An 18,552-nucleotide genomic window follows, 5' to 3' on the forward strand; every position below is an offset into this window, starting at 1 on the left:
GGGGCTCTCTTGGGCTTCTAGCCTGGGCTCTGACTTGCCAGGCCAAACTGTGATCTCCTGGGACGTATTTTCTGGGATTTATTTTCTCAGATTTATTCTCTGTGTGGGTTCTCATCCCTCACAGGCTTTTCAGGCTCATTTATAAACCATTGCCTTGAAAACACAAAGCAAGACCTGCTTCCGCTTCTGAAGAAAACACATGCTGGCCTATTACTGCAGGATGCCAGCCAAGAGGTAGGTGGATGCCCTAATTGTTTTATTTTTTGAAAAATAATGAAGAAAAACAGTTATTTGTCATGAAAGAAAATCCCTAATCAGCTGAGGGATGAACTCTAGGTAGTGAGTACATATGGATTCACTGGAGCCACAAGGAAGCTCAGCCCTTGAGCATACACAGGGCGTCTGAGGAAACAAGAGCAGTGGTCTCACCCAGACATTTCCTGGATGTCCACTGCTATTAATGCCATGATAAATGGGATCTGAGTCCTCCAAAATGCCCAACATGTGCTGTGAGCTCTAACTCACAGGGACATACTTCAGTACCAAACACACACAAGTGCAAGATGCAGAACAGGATCAGCTGACAGGAAGAAGTATCTACACTATCTACAGAAGCATCTACTTCGCAAAGAACCAGAAGATGGCTCATTAAACTTTCAGACTAACAAGCCCCATTATATCCCTCATTAGCAACCCCATGCACACACTGCACTGCTGCCACATGAGGGGCAGCTCCAATAACACCACCACTTGTTTACCAAGAGAACAATTCTGCTATTGCCTGACACCTGCCCATGACAGTGCGACCATGGGACGAGCAGGGAGATGTTCAGATGACACTGGGCATTCAAAGGAGGCAGCAAAATGCCTGGCACTGGCTGGAACCTCTGAGCAGCTGCTGAGGACCAGCCCTACCACCTCAAACAGAAAGGCTTTCACTGACATTAATGAGAGCTGCTGCAAATAATGCCATCCCACAGCTCTGAGATGGCATGCAAGTCCATTTGGGGACTGAGAGCAGAACAGAGCAGAACAGAGCAGACACTGAGAAACAGGAACACTGGGCTCCATCCAGTTGCTTCTGGTTTACTCAAATTGCTGTGAGATCCAATGCTGTGAAGCTGGTGTGAGCCAAGCATGGCTGGGCAGGGCAGATGAGGTTTATCCCAGTGACAAGAGGACACACTCCTGCACACTGATGGTCATCAGGGTCCCCAGCAGGTCCATGTGCACTACTGGGGCATATGCAGCACACAGGCCTCTAACTCACTGACCTCCATGGGCCTGCTCTGAGCCTCTGAAGTGTCAGCCTAGTGTCAGACACTCTGAAGTGTCTAGGCTGTTGGCAGACTAGAGCTGGTCCAGAGGGTCCAGCTGCTCAGTGAGCCTGGAGTGCTTCCCAAGCAGGTGCCTGCATTAACTGCTCAGAAAATACACCAAGTTCTGCTGAATGACTGTCCTCCCCAATACACACTTCCCTCAAAAATACACATGCTGCCAAGGGCTCCTTTCAAGGGGGGGGCGAGCTTTTTAAAGCAGCTGAACAGCACAGGTATAAACCTTGGGATAAGACAAACAGTTTCCCTTTTGCTTGCTACAGCTCCAGTGCACTGCTCCAGCTGCATCACAGAAACCATCTCTGAGAGTCAAAACTGCGAGAACAACCACTGGGAGACAAGAGATCATCCCTGACAGCATCTCTCACTGTCCCAATGACACATCCCTGCTCATCTTGGCCCTGTGCAATCATGGCAAGGCTTTGCTGCAGACCAGCTGCATCTGTTAAATTAACTCCTGCTGCCTTGATTCAGCCCACTGCCCACAAAACAGAGCAAATACCAGCTTCTAAAGGCTCTGATGCTTCTTCCATTACTGACTGATCCTGGCTGGCACCAGACTCCCTAAGCAGCAGGAACCTCTGAGAATCTATTGGATCTTAAAAGCCATAAATCTCTCTGACATTTTTTACAGCAGGCCTTGGGCAGAAGGAAATTACTATTCGTCCAGATGGGCATTTCCAATACTGCCTACCCACTTTTCCAGGACTTCATATCACTTGCAGAGGCTCAGGAGAGCTTTAAACCAAAGAGAAAGCACAGCCAAGGGGACCATGTGTAGGGCAGGCAGATACCTTTGTGACTCACATTTCACCTGAATATATGATCAATGTAGTATGCAATTTATTTGAACATAAAAGTGGATGTAAGACTGCAGGATTTAAAGACTACATATGTGTACGTATCACAGCAAGAATGAGCTCAGTGCGTCAGGAAGGATTTAAATAGTTCCCACACTGAGGAAACAGTGAGGAGACATTACAAAAAGCTTCAAGCAAAGTGACTTGCCTGGGAAGTAACCTTAAAAATAATTGCAATACAAACTATAGCAGTAAAAGGCCTGGCTTGTGCTCTCATGTGTGTTCACACAGCTTCATGCACCAGGGGTCTGCAAGAAAAAATGAAACTTAATCACTGGAGCCACATCTGTACTGCCATAGGCTCTGCCTCACAGAAATCAGTAGGAAGATGTTAAGCCCTTGGAGCCTCTTTTCCCACAAGCTGAGTGGATCTCTTTCCCCTCCCTTGCTTCTGCACTGAGAACGTCCAGAGGTCAGTGGGACGGGCTCACTCCTCATGGCCAGTCTCCAGGAGCTAGCACTCATGATCCTGTGCTTTATTTGCTCAGCCTGCACTCAGCTCCCCCTTTCCCTGCCAGAAGTCATTCTGGGAGAAGGCACCAATTGCCTCGGGTGGGGTCAGGCAGAGACAGGCCATCCCAGCTCGATATACACACCCCGGACACATTGGAGAGCAAGCTGCAAGACAAACAGGGCACTCCCAAAGATCCCCGGAAGAGCAAAGGGCTGGGCAGCAAAAAGCTCAGGTCTCCCTGTCCTTGGCACCGAGGTCACACAGCACAGGCAGGGCCAGGCAGCCGCTGTCCTTCTCTCCCCAGCAGGAGTCAGGGCAGGGCGAGCTCCGCTGCTACTGCCACCAGCCCCTGCCACTGTGCCCAGAAACAGCCCCAGATTTATGAGCGGAGTGAACAACTGGAGTTAACTTCTAGTAAGGGCTTCCCACCTCTGACTGACTTACAACTACACTGGCTCACAGCCCACAGAGCCCCAGGCTTGCATGAACCACAGCCCCAGATCCTCCAGGGCTACATTTCCAAGCGTTAACCCTGAGCCCCATCCCCGGCCCTGGCTGCCATGGCACAGCACCAGGCTGGGGCAGGCCAAGGGCTCCACAGCTGTATCCGGAGAGGTCTCTGCCATCCTGAGCATCCCTGCACTGTACTGCCCTGCCCAGCACAGCTACATCCCTCTTCCAGAACTCAACTTCAGCCTCAACTTCTCTTATTTCTTTTGACTTCAGGAGTGGACAGTTGTCCTCAAGCCAGAAAACAAACAATTCTCCTCCCCCTCTTGGCGTTATACCCTTGCAGATGCTTGTGCAGGGTTTCACTTCCTCTTCAGCTTTTGGCCAACACTTAGCCAAGCTAATTAGCAAAACAGTCCCTGCATCTTCTCAGCACACTCTCCCTTCCAGCCACCCCTGGCACTTTGCTGCTGTGATGCTGCTGAGTACCAGCCTTGACGGCAGGGATTGAGGATTTGAGGGAATGGATAGCAGTCTACAGCTGAATGTTAGCAGGTAATAGATTTGAATTAATGCACTGGAAATACAAAAGAGAAGAAATTAAGAATATCATCCCAATCAGCCCTAAAACAAAGACAGCTCTTACTTAAGTTAGAAACAACAGATCTGTTCCACTTCCTGCAGCCCAGCCCCTGTGGTCAGCACTGTACATCCAAATCTTCCCTCTCAGCATGCAGAGCTGCCTTCCACTGTTCATGCTGAACTGTGTTTCTGGAAAGCCAAGTCATGGATGAACAGCAGCACACATACATACTGATGAGGAGCATATGTTCTGGCATCTCATCCCAACACCACACACAAATCCAGCTCCTGAACACTTTTGTGGGAACAAGATGACTGCAAACCTCTTCACAGCTCCAGGGACAAATCTCTGGGAGAAAAGGAATGTGTAACAGCAGACAAACATTTTTTTCCTGTGCTTCAAGGTTAACCACACTGTAGACATGCACACACACAAAATCCAGCCCTTATGGGAATTATTCCAGTATGCTATGAAACAACTTGCATGCACTTCACAAACATTCTAAGTCACACATATATTAGAGGTGCCCCATGTTTCTTTTATGAATAGAGCATTACCCTGTATGGTTTTACTGTCACAGGGAAAGTGACAGTGCCTTGGGCAAGAAGGGGACAAACACAGTGCTGGTCAGGAAGGAAAACTCTACAGGTAAGCAAATAATGCATCCTCCAGTTCATGCTCTGCTATACAAGAAAAAGGGTAACACAGAGGCCACTTGAACTGGAAGATAAATGGGCATGGGAGAGGAACCCTCTCAGTTTAGCCAAGAGGGGTCTCAGCAAGAAGTATCTGAAGTATTAAGGATGGAGCTGAGCTCCCCAGGCTTGGTTTCAGCACATAGGAGCAGTAACTGCAGCACAATTGTAGGAGTCACCACTGTGGGATGTCCCAAAACAGCTGGGGAAACTCCTTGGACCAAATATTTAAAACTAATTTTAATTCTAGGCAAAGCTCTAGAGATACACAGCAGGCACCCAGCCTGGCCTGGCACAGCGACCAACCAGGTGGCCGAGATGGAATTTCCTTTGGATTTCCAAGATGTCCATTTCATTGGTTATTTAATGAACTTAGACCTTAGATTGAAACTGGGCAATATGGGTTCTAGAAGACACAACTCCACCAGCTGTTTCTCTCTCTCGATTTGCCTTTCCTCAACTTTTCCAGGGAACTGTCATAACACAAGCCTCTTACATTTATTGCTAGAACCATCAAATGAAGATCAGTATCAGTATGAAGCCAGTAACATTTTTGAGAGCATAAGTGGATGTAAGAGATTCCTTAACTTTGGAGACTAAAAGAGAGTTCCTCTGTTCAAATGGCAGCAACATTTTCCCCTCTGCAATTGCAAGCCATCTTTTCCAAAAGCCCAGCAGTCTGGAACTCAGTTGGTGAACAAGTGTCACCAGCATCTCTTGGGGTTAAATGAAGGTTGTTCCTACTTCCTCAACATCAGCAAGGATCAGCCCCTAATATCTGCTGAACTTACACATTCAGTTAATGTGCCTGGAACACAGGAACAGCCCTGGACAACTCTCACAAGTGCATCAGAATTTTGGAGTTGTGCACAAGTATCTGGGCAGGGAAATTGAAGTGACAAAAATCCTGTGCAGGAACCATTTACTTCTCCTTTCCATAAACTGCAGATTGGGACTTGCACTGAGAGGGCTGAACCTCTCCCCTGCCCTGCACTCACAACTGTTTCATCCATTTGGAGCATAAATAATGGAAGAGATACAGCAGCAGCATCAGGAGACAGAATCTGTACCCAGCTCTCCAATGGTTCTGTTTCACCACAAAGTCCATGAACTGACCTCTTTTTACAGCCCTTTTCCAACTAGCCAGGCAGACAAAGAACAGGGGAAAAAAAAAGTCCACATGCCCAGGATGAACTTCCCTTCCCAGCCCAGAACAGCCCATCTGTGACACAGGGCCTCCTGCAGCCAGGCTGTTTAGACAGATGCACAGCAGAAAGACAGGCAGGGCTGAACCTCCTGATCTGCTGCAGTCCCACCCGCTCCCAACACACTGTTCTGAGCACTGAGTCTCTGTCCAGCTCACAGGGCAAGGGACCAACGTAGTCTTTTGAAATGGGCCAAAAAAAATGAATGAAACACACAAGGCTTTTCACAGAGAAGTAAAAGCTTCTACTCCTATGCTACATCTGGCCAAGATACACTGGGACATCAGAAAAACAAGCAGGGATGTGCTGCTTTAAGAGTGTTTCCAGTATTTACCTCCAGATTCTGTGACTAATTTGCTACTCCCTATCTGGCAGGCACATCTTGGTAGCCAAGATGCACGACCAGGGTTGGAAAACACATAGGTTGGAAGAGACATTACTGTGGGAAGTCAAAGAGAAACAGCCTCACCCAGGGCAAGCTATGACACAGTGAGAGACTATCCAGCTGTGGTGAAATATCCCATTAGACAGCTGCAAACATAATTTTGCTTTCTCTGAGGGGAAAAAAAAAAAGGCCACCTCACCACAACCAGCCTGAATTGACACAGAGCAGGAACACAATTCCATACTGTTGCTCCCAGTGACTCAAAGAATCACAATTATAAAATAATTGGTTTAATTCTGAGAAAATTAAAGAGTCAGTGGTAGTCTGTTCTTCTTCCAGGTTCATACTTTTCTGTACAAGTAAGAACATTCCTCTAGTCACAAGACTACAAGAACTGTTATTGTAAGAAAAACATTTAGGGGAAAGATGCAATGCCACAAAAGAACAATGCAGGTACCAATCCTCCAAGCTACTCCAGCAGAGACTTTGGGGAAATTCTGTAAAGACTAAGCTCTGCTTATTGTCTTTGTTGTATGGTTGATGTACAAGAAAACCTACCACTCCGATGATACCTCTCATCACCTTTCACAAAACTCAGATAATCAATTTTCCCTACATAAAAATTGAGGGTCACATTAGGTCATGTTCAACCAGCTCAAGGCACAAGGAATCACCACTTTTTCCTCCTCCTAATCTGTTCTTGGTCATCAGCAGCTGCCTGCACTGGAGTTGTCCTCAGTGTGACGGGCAGTATCTACAACTACCCCGGGGTGCCTCAGCTCTATGCAGAGTGCAGCCTTTCAGGGTATGCATTTTCCTGTAGCCCACCTGGGCTTATTTCTCCATAAGCACAGTAGAGAAAAGGAGAAGGCAGTTCAGCACACATTAACAGGGAACTGGGGGATTTCCACCAGCCAGTGTTCTCTGTTAAGCAAGGCTGGGGTTGAAAGTTGACCTTAAAAATGATGCTCTATGTTGGCACAGTTGCTATTTTAGATAGAAGTCATCTCTGCTGTTGCAATATCTGCTGTTCCCGGAACGAGAGAAATCTCTGCTCCATTTCTAATAAGAAAAAAAACCAAAGGAGTCTGAATGTAAGTTTTTAACACATAAATCCCAGATTCTCAAAAACTGAAACACAAAGGAAATGAATTCAGTTCTCAATGACTCACACTGAAACCACTCCTCTAATCAAACTACCTTTTGCACAGCATCTTCTCTGTACACAGTCCCCATATATATATTTTTATTGACAAGCAGACCACTTCAAAATAAGTTTAAGTAGAAAAAAAGGACTAAGCTGAATGCAAAAGGCATAGCCCTATAATTTCAAATCCACTGAAAGAACTGGATCCACCAGAAAGTCTCTGCTCCCACACCCAAATAACTTTGCAAGTTGATGGGGTGGGGAGAGATCAGCTTGGGAAGGAGAGGTTCCCATCCTCCTGATTTAAAAAGAAACAATGACTTCAAAGAACATGAGAGACATGAGCCTGAATGAGCAGGAGCCAGCTTCAGAGACACAGCAAGGTAACACCCCAAACACACACACACGCCAACAGCACAAGCTAGGAGGCATGTTCTGGAGGAACATGTTCTGGAGGAGTGTGCCAGGAGACTCCAGTTTAACCAGGTCCTTGGGAGGTTTCACCTTTACTCCTCCCACCTCTGGCTTTGGCAGAGAGTCCATCTGCAGTACTTGCCCTGTCAAATTCTTGACAAATTGCTGGGTTTCCCCACACAGGGCCTACTCTTCTGCACATGGGACATTAGTCATTGCATCATTTCCTACCCAGCTTCACCATGAGAATCCCTCTTAGTGATCCAGCAGTAAATAAATTGCTAGGAGAGAGACCATCCCTCTCCAAGAGGTGCTGAACTAAGGAATAATAAAACTGAGGAGCTTGGTGTCACCAGGCAATGTGCCATAGAGCTCCACACCAGCCCAAGCTCTTAACCCACAACCCTTCCCCTGGGAATGCTGGATGCTCTGCACACAGTGACCAGTATGAAACCTCCACTGACTTCAACAATTAAGAGGTCATTCCTTGGAAATCAGAGAGGTGGGGAATACACAGTTACTTTTTCCTGATGAATGGTAGTAATTAGGATCCCAATCTCCAAATCAGAGTACCCTGAACCCAGACAATGCATCAGCCCTGACCATGCTGTGAGGGAGGATGAATACATTCTTTGACACCACACTGTTCCATTCTATGGACTAGGTAAGTCATGAATATTATTAAGATTTTACCAAAGGCAACTCTACTTACATGCAATCTATTGTACTGCCCTCTCAGAAGCTCACTTCATTTCCTAAACAGTCATTAAAAATAGCTTTTATAATAATTTTTAAAATTAATTTAGACAAGAACTATAGCTTTAGTAAATAGTTCAAATTGTTATCTGCTGTCAGATGAAAGAAAATTGGAAAAAAGTGGCACACAAAGATAAATTCTGCTCTTAAAAATGCTAAATAAAAATAATTTATACTTTTGTGTGTTCACTTTAATTTCAACAGATTGCTTTGTGTTCACAGCTTGGTTTCCCCTTTCTATCCACAAGTAACAGGGCTGGCCCAAATCCATTATGAACTGTGCTCTGTCATGCAAGACCCACTCTACACTCAGTGTAAGACACACTAATACAGACACACCCCCTCCACACTAGAGAAAATACCTCCTCTGCCCCAGCAGGAGCTGCACTGTCCTGCACACACGGGCTCTTTGGGGTAGACTCCAGCCCACTTTTGCCTATGCAGTGTGACAAGAGCCTTCAGGAGTTATGATAATAATCTACAACAGACTCCCCTGATCTCTACCTCGCTTCTTCCCCTAGGGAATGCACAGAAAGGAGCCTTATACATAACCCGCTTCCCTCTTAATTTGAAAACAAGAACTGAAGAATAGTATGGTACTGGGGGGCGTGTGTCATAAATCTTCTCACTTCATAGCTTACACTAGATGTTCCATGGTGTCAGAACACTTTCTGGATTGCTTTCATCCAGAAATTAAACAAGAATCCACTGCAATATTCACAAATAACTACAAAAAACTGGCAAAATTTCAAGTACTGTGGGAAAAATGTATCTGGTGATCCCATTATCTTATTACTCCTACATTTACTTTGTTCTTCTCATCACTGTGATCAGCAGCTCACAAAAATGCACAGTGCCAAGTCTGCATTATATAGGATAACACTATCTCTTGCCATGGCCAGGTGAATACCCAAGCTGTTACAAACCTAGTTTGCTTTTCTGGGGCCAAAAAGGCTGTGTAGCACTAGGGTCTTAGCAGCAAGGTGTCTACTTCATACAGAATTGGAGCCTCTGAGAAAGACTGGACCCAAAGGCAAGTCTAAGCCAGGCTGGCAATGGGTGGGATTTTCCCCATGCACTGCTTCGATGCGTTAACCATCACCTCCATCCCCACCCTTGTGAGACAGAAAGGCTCTTCCATTTAGAGCAGACTTCCCTATATCATGATAATGGGTGCTGAAGAACACGCAGGACCCTGACAACCCCTTACCTAAGCATTGAAGCTCTGCAGAGGAGGATTTCTCTTCTTTTCAAACATCCTAAATCCCTCCGAATACCAGACAACAAAAAAACCTGTCGATGTCATCTGATTGCATCACCCCTCCTCTTTCTCCAGGACTCAAAGGCACGTCTCCAAATAGGCATTAGCTTTGCAAAGCAAAACAGATGTTTCCTAACACCCAAATCCTGGCCGCCTGCGAGGTGCCGATCGGCTGCAGCAGCAAGGAGCGGCAGGACCGGGGCTGTGTCTGCGCATCCGTGCTGCGGAGGGGAGAGGGATGCGAGACGTGCTGCCAACACCCAAACGCCTCTGCCAGCCCCGCGCTGCCTTTCTCCATCCGAACCCGCTCGACACACCCAAAGGCAGCGACAAAAAAGAAACCCAAGACAAAACCCGGGGGGATGCGGCAGGCAAAGCGCCTATTTCCCGGATGACAGCAGCCAAGCCGCCGCTGAGCCCAGGTAGCCGCCGCATCCCCGCGACCACCCGGGGGAACCCACCTACCTACCTGCTTCTCCTCTGCGGGGCGGCGCGGCCAGGGCGGGATGCCCGCGGCGGGGACCGGCGGCGGGGAGAGAAAAGGGAGACACGGTGAGGCGGGAGGGACGCGCCGGGCCGCGGGGCGGAGCGGCCGCGCGTCCCCGCCGCCTCACCTGGGTTGACCAGCTTGCTCTTGTACCGCATGCCCGTGCTCATGGTGCCTCCCCGGAGCGACAGCCGTGCCCGTGCGTGCGAGGGTGGGTGCGGGACTGAGGGAGTGCGAGCGGCGGGGCCGCCCCGCGCCGCCGCCGAGGGGCCGGGGCCGCCCGGGGCCGCCAATCCCGGGAGCTGAGCCCGCCCCGGGCCCGCCCCCGCAGGGTGACAGCCGGGCCGGGGGCTGCCGGAGCCGGGCCGGGGGCTGCCGGAACCGGGCCGGGGGCTGCCGGAGCGATATCCCCCCTCCAGCCCCGCCCCGTGCCAGCGGTTAGTGAACGGAGCCCCGGGCCGGGCTGATGCGCAGGAATAATCCCCCCGCAGCCAGCCGGACTGGGGCAGGCTACACCTCCCTGAAGGTTTAAACACTATAAAAGGCAGCACTCCTTGCTCTCGAACAGAAACACAGCACCGAGAAGGAGGAATACAGTATTTATAAAAAAAATACAAACCCCAAACACAAACGGAATAAATAGGAAATGTGTTTCCAGATTTAGCATCTCAAAGTACAGTGGGAAGTCCTGAATCATACTGCAACCATGCTGTGTGAAGTAGGAATGTGTGCTCTGTTTCCATTAAAAAAATTATAAAGAGGTTCTATGGGAAGTTATTTTAGGTAAAAGCTGTCAGTGTAACTCTAAGAGAGAACTTAAATGAAAAGCAACAGTTGCACATGACATGAGAACAACTCATAGAAAACTCAACAATAGAGAAGGAAGGAGAATGGGACGTGAAGACTAAGGACACTCAGATCCTTCCTCTGACTTCCATGGCCGCAGGGGGGGGGTCACGTCTTCCCTATTTCAAGGACAGGCAAATTATCAGACCTGAAACTCTTCTGAATATGGACATGATAAGCTTGGCAGGGTGATGGCTGCATAACTGAAGAGCACTGCCCCGCCTGGGAACAAATCTGACACCGATGCCACAATACCAACTTTTCAAATTCTTGTAGTCATCACAGCATTTATCTTGGCATTTCTTCCACCTTCTCATTCAAAACATCACTCACAACAAAACAAGGAGACACTTCCAAGGCCTGGCAATCCAAGGCATGTACATTTTCAAACCGCATTAGCTCACCCTGGGTTCACTTTCAGCCATTGATTCAAAGCATCAGAAGAAAATGAATCGGGTAATTGTCAGCAAATTTCTTTGTTTTCAAATGCTAGAAAGCCACAGACCATTAGAGACTCTGCACTACAGTTGAAGGCACCAACAAGTCAATCAGCCTTTCATGAGTTGTTTTATAGTTTGCCACAGTGTTTTAAAACTAATGAAGATTGAAAGGACTGCAGTCAAATGCTCTTTGATCCTGCTGAACAGTCATTAAAAAAGTTACATGTGGGCACTTTGTCCCAGTGCTGGAAAACATCAGTCTGGAGAAGGACAGGATGAAATTCAGAGAAAGGGACTTCCAAGGCCCTGGCACTGCCAACACCTATGGGAGTTGAAATGCAAAGTCAGAAAGCAGGCTCTAGCCAGTGTCCTCTATCCAGAGAGCTCCACAGTACAAAGACTTGGCTTAACAGCTATGTATTACCCCAGTAACTGAAAACTAACATCAGTCAACATCAAAGAAGTGGTAGAAAGCAAAAAAAACCAAAACAAAACAAAAAAAAAAAACCAAACAAAAAAAACCAAACAAAAAAAACCCCACCACCTATACTGAAAGGAAAGTATTCACATATGGAATCAGCAACTCTACAAGCCTTTCTTGGACAATTATTAAAATAGATCTCAAATTTTGAGCCAAAATGCTCCATCTGGAATACACAAACCCAAAGAAAGTACAGACTATCAACTGGTACTCAGTATTCCCAAGTAAAAATCCTTTTGCTGAGGCTTCTCACAAAAGAACTGTGACAGTGGCTTTAGGTGCCTTGCTCTAAAGACAGAGAAAAAACTCCTCTGCTTTTAATAAAATTAAAGACTAGATGCTTTTTGATAGTCTGCTTCCCCATTGTCCTAGATGGCTTTGAAAGGAAAAGCTTTCATGCCACCTTTGCTCAGAGAGCTAATCTAGTTTGTAACTAAGGTCTCCAACTAAAGTCTGGGTTTCTCAGAAGGGGTGTGGCTGTCCTGACTTTCACAAGCACAAACGGACAGCACATAATTAAGAGGGTTGCAAAATATGATGCAAAATCCTGAAAGAAAAATAACAGTAAAGGTGTAAATGACAGCAAACAAATTATGAGAAAAAGTTTGCCATTAAATCTCTCACCTTGGCCCTCTGGACAGACATGGTTAAATTCAAATCTTCATAAAAACAGTAGAAAATTTGTGTAAATGCAAATCTGTCACTCCATTTCTTCTTTCAACTTCATTATGGCAACCACTGAAGTAACAATGTAACATCCATTTTATGCAGTTCAACTCCAAGCAAGCCAAATATGCATTCCAGTGATGCCAATCATTTGTGAATCCTATCCTGATTAAACACTCATTGCTAGACAGCAAAATTAGGGGTAATCATTACATAAAAGACACCCCAATTTAGTACAGAAGACAAAGTGTCTCAATCCCATACTTAGAATGTAATTTACACTTGTGCATATATAAAACACCCAAGACTACAAAAGCATGCAGAAGAGAGCTATAACTGAGCAATGAGATAAAGGAAATAGCAACATTCATGAACTTATTTTATAAGGTGTGTGATGAGACTTTCCAAGATATTCAACCACCTAAAGACATCAGTAGGTGCCTAATGAACTTTGGGAAAAAAGTAGATGTGAAGCTTTGCTACCTAACTTAGAGGTAAAACACTTCTAAAGTTGAAATGAAATCAAAGCAGTTTGCAGGTAGACAAATTTTAGAAAACACCTTCATAACCCAGGGTAAACACCACAATTTCTTTGAATATGCACTGTGCACAACACCATTACAGCATTTCATACGTTAGCTTGAAAAGGCAAAATAAAACAAGAAAAACAACCCCAAAATGAAACCCAATGTTTTTCACATTCATACAATTTATTACAAAACTTCAATGAAAAGTAGTGCTATGGTATATATAAAAAAATCAGTACATGCCATTGCTCAGCTGACAGATAGGAATGCCTGTGACAAATTTTTGCCATCAACACTTGAGACTTGAAGCCAAACCTCCAGAGGCATCCACACAAGTTGCTGGTGTGTGGAGTGTTTATGGTGTGTTAAGGCACGGCGATTAAGAAAAGTCAGCTTTTTCCAATCACTGGTGAATCATCAGCATTTCGTACATTTTCTCATACATCACACAAATGCAAGTCACCAGAGATGAAGCTTCAAAAGCAACAAAAGCACAGAGAAATTTCTGAAAAACTGATACGATACATAATAACCTAAAATGGCAGGTGAAAGTTATAATACTGTGCAAACACACACACATTTACTGTAAACAGGCCACAAAGTCTTAGTATTAACCACAAAACCGTTCAGAACAGCCTAGCAGATAAATGATTAATTCCTTAAACCCACCACAATGACTAGTCCAAAGAGTGTACTCTTGGCAGTTTCTGAATAAAAAGGTATAGGAAGGATAATAAAACCACATTGGTAAGTATGAAGACAGTGTTACCAAAAGAATCAAAAAAGATACATTATAAGTTGAATAACATTGAGTATATAAAACAAGCAGTTTTACAACACGATCTTCAGACTTTGTGTTTAATGCAGGTCTTGGTCTGTGGCATCCAGCTTTTGCATTTGAACGTTACCACTCGGGCAAAGAAAAGAGAGCACCCATCCACTTAGAGAACCGTATGCTGCTGGGAACAAAAGTGGAAAACAGAGCATTAGAAAGGACAAACTCTGGGCACTGTCAGAGCACTGGGGGCACTCAGAGCCCCTCCAAGCAAAGCAGCATAATCCAGGGAATTGGGAGTTTCAGTTCCTGCAGCACAGGGACCTGCATTATAACTAGATCAGCTGAACAGTTTGGCCCCAAATATTTATGACAAATGTCCAATAAGAGCTTATAAATGAGAACTTATTTTTAGCTACATAGTTTCTTGGGCACCCATACCCCCCCTCAGCCCACAAGATCACAAGGAAGGCGTTACAGCTCCTCTTACCAGTCCTGCACACAGCACGTCGACCTTGGCCTGTTCTGTGAAGCATTATTGCTGCTGAGGGAAACAAACCACTCAGCTAAACAGAGCTAGCAGTAGGCAGCAAGCTCAACATCATGTACCAACACTGCTAAGGTAAAGCAGGAAAGCAGACATTTTTCAAGCATTCACACAGCAGTGTATGCTGTAGGGATATTGGTCTGTAATTTCAAAAATAACTATCAGTTTTGGTTATTTCTACAGCTTCTTGCCAATCAAAAAGGCAGCTACAAAGAAAGCAAAATCCCAGCTTTCCCTGAATGCTGAATCCTGCTTAAAAATTGTGTCAGATTTGGAACTCAGAGGAAGCACCTCAAATTCTCCAGTCCCAAAAATATTAATTCCTGAAAAAAAAGAAAAAGATTATTCTAAATGCTCATCTGGATGGAAAAAAAAAAAGAATTATCCTAGAAAACACTGTTTTGCCATCTTACTTGTAAAAGACACTGTAACACTTATTCATGGGGGATAAGGAGCAACATACTTTGTTCTTTGCCATTCTCACTGCGAGAGTTCTGCTCAATACACAGCTCCTTCTTATTTTAAGGAGCCCATCACTTCTAATAACAACTAAAACAAACAAGCTAGCAATAAGGCTTTAAAGTCAGAGTCCATATATTGCTAAGCAAATTCAATATTCAAATTCAAAATCAACCCATTGTGCTACACTGCTACTTGGAGTTTGAAAGAGAAACTCTGTTTCTGCCACTGCCTGCCCAACTCTAATCATTTACAGAAGATACTTCAAGAAGAAACTGCAACTCATGTTTCAGACTCACAAAAAGACTGAAATTTCCAATAAATATGAAGGCCTGGATTCTAAGCACAGCTGTGCATTGATGTTAGCAGCATTAGCTACACCATACCCACATTTTATAAGCTCATAGAACACACTTGGGCAAAGTATGTTTGTGTACTTTTAACATGGATTCATTTCTCTGTTCTTTCTTCCTCATTTCCTTGTAAGGCAATATTTTATGATACAATTAGGTTGATACTACTCTTGACAAGTTTGACCTCCAGTTTTACTAGACCAACCTTATAGTCCCCCATGCTCATTCCACCAACACACGGAGTTAACAATTGCCTCCGTCTGCAATGTCAGCTCATAGCACCATTGGACAAAGAGGGTATTTCTTCAGTATGCCATTAAAACAAAACTTTCTCAGTAAGTAGCATAACTAGCAAGTACTACATACATCTGCATCATGAGCATGTGGTCACATAGCTCAGAATCCTGAATTTGTGAAGATTTTGAGCACCATGTAAAGGAAATGGATTTGTCTCCCCTTCAGCTCTTCCAAGAACACCACTACAACACAGGGCAACTTGAAACCTCCGTTTTCACTTCTGAACTCCAAATGACAGAAATTTGCTTGATAAGCAGCTACATTTTCTCACTCACCTCAATTGCTTCTCTTCAAATCGCACCCATTTTGCAACTACAGGCCTTTGAGTGTCCCATCATCAGCAAGAACTTTGAGAAAGGGCATCTTTCCAAAAGGCAGAGTACTGGATGACACCAGTGCTCTGCTGTAGGTTTTGACTCATTTTGTCACCACACCCCATTTTGGTTTTCTGCTGTTTCAGTCACCCTCTGTTGACTTCATTGTTTCAGGTTTGTTCAATTTCCTTTGCTGCTCTGTAGCGAGACCTCATACTTCCCCACAGCAAACATCATCAGCTGAGTTCACAGTAAATTACAAAACTGGCCTCTGAACCGATTACCAGCGCTCATCAGTTAAATGTGTTAATAGGGGTGATAACCACAGAGTCACATCTGCATGCCAAAGCTTCAAAACTATCAGAAATGTTTCTGTTTCTTTAGGAAAAAGTGGCTCTGACACATCTTCAGGTTCCCCATGTTACCATACATATTCCAAGGAAGTCTGTTCCCCAAAGGTGAAAAAACTGTGCCAGCACACCAATGCAGGGTTTGCTGAACAATTCCACAGTCAGAAGAGCTGAGGAGAGCGGGACACTGCCAACACTCTCCTGGTCTAGTTTCTAGCTAGAGAAACATTCACTGGAAATGCCAGGCAGTTGTTCCAAATACTGCAAAATTGCCCAAGCTTCACATTCTCTAGGCTCTCAATTTCAGCTGCCAAAAAACTACAATATCATCTCTAGTTCCTCAAATGACATTTCTCATCAGATCAATTCAGCATTCAGCAGCACTGTTTTAGAAGGTTGTAGTTGCTATGACAGTGCGTTGTGTTTTTCTGTTAAATGATGTCAATTCATTGGCAGAAAGAAGGAGCTGTTTGGTGTCTTTAGCACTGTTCTTATCAAAAACCAGAACAGTGTTAATGTGCTCAGGAGGCTTTAAAATACTTATGGAAATTATAAGCTATACTAAAAGAATTTTTAACATCCTACAGATATTTTTAGTGCAAGATGCTTGGGTTTCTTTTTCGTCTGAACATATTTCCCTAAATATAACTACATTTCCAGATGGCTGTATTAGTGTTCCACAGGCTGGCTTCTGTTACTGATTTGTCCCAGTATGATCTTGCAACTGAGTGAAGACAGACAAACCAGATTTGTAAGAATAACAAGAGGAAAACAGATTGCAAAGAGATATATTTTGAGAAACAGAGAATGAAAGGGAAGAAACATCTACCAATACCCATCTCACTTGGTACAATTATTCCAGCTTTTCATAATAACTGCTCATCTGAGATGGACAAGTTCAGAAACTAGTAAACTATTGGAGTTACTGCAGGCTTATTTCAAAAGCATTTCATATCTGAGCAGCCAAGTAAAACGAAACCTTTTTCAGGTTTTGCTACCTTATTTTACCCTTCCATCTTTCTCTTCAATCCTTCATGTGTACTGTCAAATATAAGAACCAATAAGCTCCTACACTTTAGAGCAGTGTATGTGTTTTACAAGAAAAGAAATCCAAGGAACATTAGTAAGGTGAGGATATCAAAAGTCAGAGTAAAAATCTTGTTACTTCTTATTCTAAGAATATTCTGGTGCCTAGTTGTGCTCTCACTGCCTGCTCCACCTGTGCTAGTTACACACAGAAGCTATTAAATGTTTAGAGGAAAGAGACAAAAGTGCAGGTCAACGCACCTTTGTCAGGGCTGCACTCAAAAGATCTTAATCACCACAATCTCTTCTCACAGGCTTTTGTCAGAAACTGCAGTTGCAAACAGGAAGGACCAGTGTGCCAAAATCGTCTTCCTTTCCTACCTCTAACCCAGTCTCCATCAGCACTCATCTTCATTCCCTTTCCAGATTCTACTTCTCCACAGCAAGAAATCTGTCTGCTCTCTTTGAAAAATCTGAATGCATTCCCTGCATCTAATCTTTGCTTTTGTCACTCCCTTATTCTTCTCTTACTCCGACCTTGAAAGTAAAGGAAACTGCTTGAACTGAATTCTCACTTTGCTCTTTTCCATAGAACCTTTAAAGATGTCCCTATTCAAAAGGGATCAGGCAGACCAGATCTTCCAGTCATGCCATCTTTGTAGCACTTTCTGGTAACACAGACTTGTCAGTCTTTTTGGCAAGGATTTGAGTTCAGCACTTTTAAATCATTATGCAATGCTCCTCCTAGAAAACCCCAAAGCATTCAGCAATCTCCTCCCCACCCAAAAACACAACTGAAATGAGAAGTGGGTATTTCAAATATTTGGATATTACCATATTTCATTACCCTACTGTTTATTCTCCAGCTCTTACCTATGAAGGTCTTCATTCCATATCACACCCTACTTTTCCCAAAATACCTGAAAACATCTGTATATCTGCACTTCATGAAGGGTAAATATTTTAAGGGACTTTTGAAAAAAAAAAACACAAAAATTAAGTATGTATCCAGAATAAAAAGAGTGCAAATAATATTTTTTACATAAACTCTCTGTTTAAAAAGTCACATATTTTTCTCAGCACAAAGTAAGGGTGTAAAAGAGCAATGGGAGGACAGACTGCACTTTCAGTAGCACAGGTGATCCCTTAAAGTTCTTGCAAAACTAGAACCTGAGAGATGTTCAAGATAAACTGTGATTGAACAAAAAGATTAATACCAACTACATTTAAATTTGTTGGGAGTTTGGTTCTGTTAACTACTGTGTTAATTACAAGTTTCCTGGTATCTCTAGGAATAGTGATTTCAATAAAACACAGCAAAAAAATCTGATGGGAACGGTGGAGGTTGAACTCATCACACCACACTCAGTATTTCAGCCCAATTAACTTGACCTCAAGATTTAGTTCAATCACAACAAGATCACAGGAACACTCAGT

The 18,552-nt window shown here is 44.3% G+C and overlaps 1 protein-coding gene across 1 annotated transcript in view; it reads right to left on the minus strand.

The window, feature by feature from the left end:
• Positions 1-13,167: 13,167 nt before the first annotated feature.
• LOC134051035 (septin-2) overlaps positions 13,168-18,552 on the minus strand; it is a 29,523-nt gene continuing 24,138 nt past the window's right edge. Inside the window, exon 12 of the mRNA XM_062504533.1 lies at positions 13,168-13,950. The gene's annotated coding sequence lies outside the window, so the exon portion shown is untranslated. The remainder of the gene's footprint in view (positions 13,951-18,552) is intronic.

Source organism: Cinclus cinclus, chromosome 17, assembly GCF_963662255.1.
Source record: "Cinclus cinclus chromosome 17, bCinCin1.1, whole genome shotgun sequence".
NCBI classification, from domain to species: domain Eukaryota; kingdom Metazoa; phylum Chordata; class Aves; order Passeriformes; family Cinclidae; genus Cinclus; species Cinclus cinclus.